Below are 6,434 nucleotides of genomic sequence, written 5' to 3'. Positions count from 1 at the left end.
TTAAAACCTTTTTGGCAAGAACAGACTGTGCCTTTTACTCTCAGTAGTTCAAGGCATGCCTCTGCGGCTTACCAAGCCTGCTACAAAGTACACTGACAGGTACCCTCCCAGCTATGTTTTTACTCATTTTTAACACCCACCTTGTCAGACCCATTAACCCCACACTCAGAGCACAAAGTCAAGCACTCTCTGGAAGGAAAAACACATCCAGGAATAAAGACAAATTCACCCCATCAAAAATGAGTATTGGAAACCAGTTTCCGAAGCCCTACATGTGGACAATCCTTTAGAGTAGTCCAGTTCATCACTAAAACAATGAAGTAACCATCCAGGTGATTTGAGAACCTCGTGTAAGTGCCTCTTTTAATATAGACACCTTCAGTTGACAATGCTGATTTTTTTGAGTGCAGTTCACAATGTATTTGCAGACTTCCAGAGATGAATTCTCCCTCTATTACACTTGCATGGATGAGAACACTTCCAGGGGCAGGACAGCTACAGTGCCATGAGAATAAACATAGAGAAGGCATAAAAGAATGATGTTAATTGCTATTGTGCAAATGAACTGATTATACCGCATTAATTTTCCTGGTAACACTTCCCCAAAATAATACACTGACATTTATATTCCACTTGCCTGAGGTTTTCTTTTATATAAAGCATGGACTCACAAAATCTTTGCAAGCCGAATAGTACTATCTGCATTTTTACAGGCAATGAGGGGAAGAAGGAGTTGGAAGAAAAACTTCAAGGACTGGCACAAATAAGGTACTGGATACTCCAGCCCTGTCAAAGGGAAGCATGAGCACTGATTGCACTGAAGCCAGTGAGTCCTTCCTTTGATTTCAATAACATGTGTAAGAGTTTTTTTGGAAGTAGGCCAAACTCCTCAGCATCTCACAGGGCTCTGCATTCCCTGTATTGCCCAAAGTCATGCAGCAAAGCAGCAGAGCAACTGTATCGTGGGGATATCATCCTCTGGATTCCTGAACAGGGTGGCTGAGAAATTAAATGTAAAAGTTGAGAGTCTGTCCCAGGTTTTACACAAAGCCCTGTGCATGTTTGGAGAAGAATTTGGAGAGCTTAGTTACTGCTGCCCAGATACATATTCAGAACAAAATTCTTTTCTCCATGCACCTGGTTTGCATGAATGCCATGCTTGTGCATGCAAGGAAGGCATGTGCGTGACTGAAAAGAGGAGCCTGAATAAAAATGACCTCTAATCATATGTCACAGTAAGGGAAAAAGGCCAGCTCTACACATACAGGTGTATATAACTTTTTTTAGATCCAAAATCTTATACAAGACTGACGCTTGAGGTCTGATTATGATATCTCTGGTTAATGGGAGTGAGGCCTTTCAACTAGAGAATGATTCTTGTCCCTTTTTAAGTGAAGAAATACGTTGTCCACTTCTCCTGTCAAAACAGGCAGAAAATACAATCAGTTATCAATCTTTAACATTTCTGCATTGTTCTACTAAATCCTCCCACTTTTGTCAGAACCACACCCTTTGGGGTGGCAGAGAACTGTTGTGACGCATGTGGAAAACATGCAGAGCCGGAAAGCAGTGTCTGGGAAAGAGGAGAGTTGACCTCAGGCCCTGGGAGCTGCTGGCAGTCTCATACAGACATCCTCTCCTCCAGGGTGCCCAGAGTCCTGGAAAAGAATTGAGTCCCTCAAGAGGGGCTGAAGGTATCATGCAGGTACTCAGCAGCTTTTCATGCATCTTTATCACTTTTGCTGTAAGCTGCAGTGCGCTGCACAGATTTATGGGAATTCTTTCCATGTTCACAACTTATAAGTATTAATAACCCGTCCAAGTTGGAAAATAATACACCATCCCTAACTTTATTAACTACAGAAAATCTGGCTTCAGTTAAAATAAGATCCCCTTTAGCAAAGCCCAATATTTAATAAATATTATATATATACACACACACACACATATATATATAAAAGGCCAGGCTGCATCTTATCTGAGGTATGGTAACAGTAATGGTTTGCCTGAGGCACTGCAAACCTCAGGCTTAAGAAGTCAAAATGACAGGGTGCAGATGATCACTGGAAAGTTATCATTTTTAGCCCAAATAGTTACCAAGTCTTTTTTTGTCTAGTAATTATTATGGACAAATTCAGCATGCCCACAAATCTTCACAGAGATACTTAAGTTCTAAGTAACTTACTTAAAAATGGATTGCTTTAATATTTCTGTTTCTGTCACTGATCTGCAGGAAAAAAAAATGGCATTAGCATTTCTGCTACTGCTATACAAAAGCAGCTCTGAGTCTGCCAAACAGAATGTTTCATCCAGCTACCAATGTGTTTAAAACTGCTTGCCTTTTAATTTTAGACTCGACCCTTCAGTCCTTACTCTAACAAAACCGTTGCAGTCAGTGGAAGGTCTTTGGTTGAATTCAGACTTTGGGATTCAGGTTAAGATCTTCTAAGTATTTAAATGCCAGATTTACAAGTTTTCAGTAGATGTTTGTTACCTGGATCTGGGCCACACTGTTATATAATAACTACAACAGTGTGTTATGGTATCTCAGTATCTTTTAGGACTGAATAAAACAAGACATGTCCTCAGGCTTACTCAATGAATCTTTTAGTTTGGAAATGCTTCAGATCAGCGCAGTCTGTCTGGGACTTTAATTGCACGACTGTCATGCTGTCTTAATCTATCAGTAGAGACTTATTGCATACCCTTGCCTAATCAGGGGGGTCACTTGTAAAGTCAACTGCCAAACTCTTGCCATTGCAACCTATTGGATAATGCAAGTCCTTCAGTTAGTGAGAACAGACTGCCTCTGGCTTCAGAAGTTCAATTAACCTGATATCCAGTTAGTTAAAAATTTAAACCTGCCATGGTACCAGGTACTACTCAGATGTCCTTCACCAACTCCTGTGCCTCTATTACCACATTTTGCACTTTTCACTCCCTCTTTGCTCAGGAATCCTCAGCATGGTCCTTGAGATGGTGTTGGGGTGGTGGCCTGTCCAGGAACTGTGTCACAAACTGGGTACAAAACCCTTCTCCCTATAAAATCATTAGCCTATGTAGCTGTGCACAGTGGCAGGGCTGAGTGGAGTTGTTAGTGGCATGACCCAGCACAGGGCATCTAACCCTCACCTGGTCCCTCCACTGGCCTCAATCACCTGCAAGAAGGGCTGGATGCAGCCAGTGTCCCCAGTAATCCAGCACAGGAAAGTGTCTTTGGCCGCTTGTAGCTTTTTGTTGATTTTTTTTCCAAGTGATTATTCTGGCCACAAGTTCTTCTCAGTGCCTCAACCTCATCGTCTATGAAAGAAGGATGATGAAATACAGGTATTTCACTAGGTAGTATGAAATCTACAGGTGATAAAATTGGGATGGAATCACTGCAGTGGCACAACATAGGGGAAATGTTTGCATTTATTAATTATCATTCCATCACTATTTATGCTTAGTGTTTGTTTCCATTGCTGACACCCTTGGAAATTCATGGTATTCATTAAAAGTCTCACTCTTCTGTATTACTTTGTGGCTTAATGTTAGTGGATAAGAATTACCTAGGATTTGCTTATGTTCTCTATGAGAAGGAAACAAGCTGGTGATACAATCAACTTGTAGATCCCTCTTTACCCACAGATGCTAAACCCAGAACATCAGTTTGGCTACACCTTTGTTAATCACACTGCAATACTGCCTAGCACACTATTGCTTTTTATTAGTGATTTTTGTCTGAGTAGATAAACTCAGAAAATTATTTATTTGACAAACAAGCTTTTATTTATGACTTTAAAAATTTATTGAATATCCTTGTCCAAATAAGTAGTTTAGCAAACTTGGAACAATTGAAAATTAGTCAGTTGAGAAACTGAAAAGTTCCACCATTGTGCAAGAAAGCAAACTCATATTTAGAATGAGATTTGGATGCAGTTATCTCATTCTGAACATGACCTCATGTACGTGGCAGCTCTGTTGGCTTCCACCCTTTGACACAGCTTAAACTCTGGTGGACTAGTGGCTCTCAGATTGCAACAGTGAAAGGAGAACTTCAATAGTTTTGCAGGTTTTTGCAAGCAAGAGTCAAATCACTTATTCATCAGGCTTATAAGAAGTCTGCAGCTGCTGTTGTTTTCATCCACTTAGTCTATTCTTTCCCTAGTTAGCTTCTAAGTACTTTCTGCAGTTGTTGTCAGTGGAGTGAAGAATTGATGAAGGTTCCTGTGAATTCTGAGGCAGTTGTTGCTTTACCCCAGAAACACTAGATTTCACAAGAGCTGAAATCCCCAGCAGAAGCACTTTCAGTTGCAGAATGTCCAATGAAACTTATGTCATTGACTTCAGCGGGAATATTTCAGATTTGCACAGGTTTACACAAGAACTGAGACCTCATAGTTATTGTGTGCACTGCTTCTCCAGGGATGCTGGGCTTTTCCACTGGTCTGAACATTTCAAACGTAACCAGAAGCAAACATGGCAAAACCTGTAGTACATTCAGAGACACTTTGCTTCTACCATATAAAATCTGGCAAAGAACCTTCAACACTATCCTTCCACCTGAGCACCATGCAAGCAGAGACCTGGAAATATTGGTATTTCTCCACACAACAAGACAGCTTTTTGGTGAACGCTCTGCAATTTCTATTTGTATTGCCTCTCACAGGCATGCCAGTTAGGAAAGCCAACATTTGCATGATGCTAGGTGTAATGGAGGGTAATTAATTGATGTCAGACATGATTTTCAAAATTAATATTGTTTATTAATTTTGATACTTAGGAGTCTTGCCCCCCCCCCCCCCCCCCCTCCCCCCCGACCACTGATTTTAATAATAATAATTGACTCTTTGCACGATCATGGAAACATTATACAAAGGAATAACTAGAGGATCTAGAAATAACTAGCTGTGCTAGTCTGAAGCAAGCTGGAATGTTTTGGTAAAAGAACTAGATAACGGGCAGTGAAATGAAAACAATTGATGTCAACTTCTCTCACAGTCTCGCTGAGAGCTCTGGGAAGAAGAAGTAAACTTTCTCCATTTTGACTCTCACTCTTGCTTTTGCCTTAGACCAAGACACATCTTTCTAACATCACTGCTTTCTAACCCTGCTCCCTAACCTCTTGGCTGCACCTCTCTTCTTCCTGAGAACTGGGGTAAGGTTGAGAGGGCCGGGAGAGGTGTTGGGGTGGTTTGGAAGCCCCTCCTGGGGACTCAGGTTTCTGGGAGGGGAGTTGTGCTTCTGTATTGTTTATCCTTTGTATATTTCTGTATATAATTGTATATAACTGTATATATTGTAAATAGCTGCTTGTAAAGTCTGCTAGCTGTAAATAAATTGCTTCATCTATATTCCCAGAGGCCGTCTGAGTTAGCTGGGGCAAATACAAAGTGGGGGGGGGTGGGTAAGAGCCCAAACCATCACACTAGCAAAAATAGATAAACATTAATTGAAGTGGAAGAGAAGGTTCCTGTGGTCAACACACCGCTTTAGTTAATTGTACTGCTTGCCCACTAGATGGACTCAGGAAGCTCCTTTCTGCTTATGGCAGAAGGCTGTGGAGAATTGCAAGAGGTTATAAGTATTTACTCACAAAATATCATTTCCTGACTCACAGGACTAGCTACAGCTTCAGACAGTACCCAAATGCTTTCAGGGAATTCTGTTACTGTCTTGTCAGTCGTTGAGGCTACTAATTCTTCCCAGGCTTCACAGGGTGCTGGGGAGAGGAGGCAGGCTATCTCTGACCTGGTCCTGGCTCCTCTGGATGATCTGTGTATCTCCAGAAGTTCCTGCCTTGGCAAGAGACTTTCAGGTGTAGGCAGGATCTTGCAATGTGCAGTCTTAGCATGATTTCATTATGGCTTTGCAGGGTGATCTCGTGGAAGCATTTAGAGCCTTTTCCTGGTGAGCTCGAGGCAGTCAAGTTTCCAGGTAGTTCAGGATACAACAAGGCAGTGAGCAATGGCAGCAGGCAGCAGCAACAAGCAAGCTCGAATACAATGGCATCTGCTCATCTCTTTTTATCAATACAGCCTTTGGACACAGAATAGCCAATCAGAATGGCATTCAGCCAAGCTTGACCATATTAGGTGCAGTCATAGGCTTGCTTTACCCAAATTTGGGGAAAGCATAGACCTTGCATGAGGCAGACACAAGCAAGTATACCTTGTTTACCACAGGATGTAAACAGGAGCAAAATAAGTCTGGGCAAGCCAGAGTCCATAGACTCAGTGGCTCCAGGTTCTTTATCCTCTTTCCTGCAGTTGCTTCTCGTCGAAACAGAAGGAGGGAGAGCAGAAAAACATGTCTGGGTGAGACAAGACATGTATAAGCCTATTTTTGCCTATTCAGGCCTACCGTGACACTAGGGCAGTGAGACTACACTCTGCTGTGAACTCCACAACCAATTCTGCTACACCACTTTGGCCCCTCATGCTCTTGCAAGG

Source organism: Pogoniulus pusillus, chromosome 1 (genome assembly GCF_015220805.1).
Source record: "Pogoniulus pusillus isolate bPogPus1 chromosome 1, bPogPus1.pri, whole genome shotgun sequence".
Lineage (NCBI taxonomy): Eukaryota > Metazoa > Chordata > Aves > Piciformes > Lybiidae > Pogoniulus > Pogoniulus pusillus.
Note: the sequence above shows the minus strand (reverse complement) of the source record.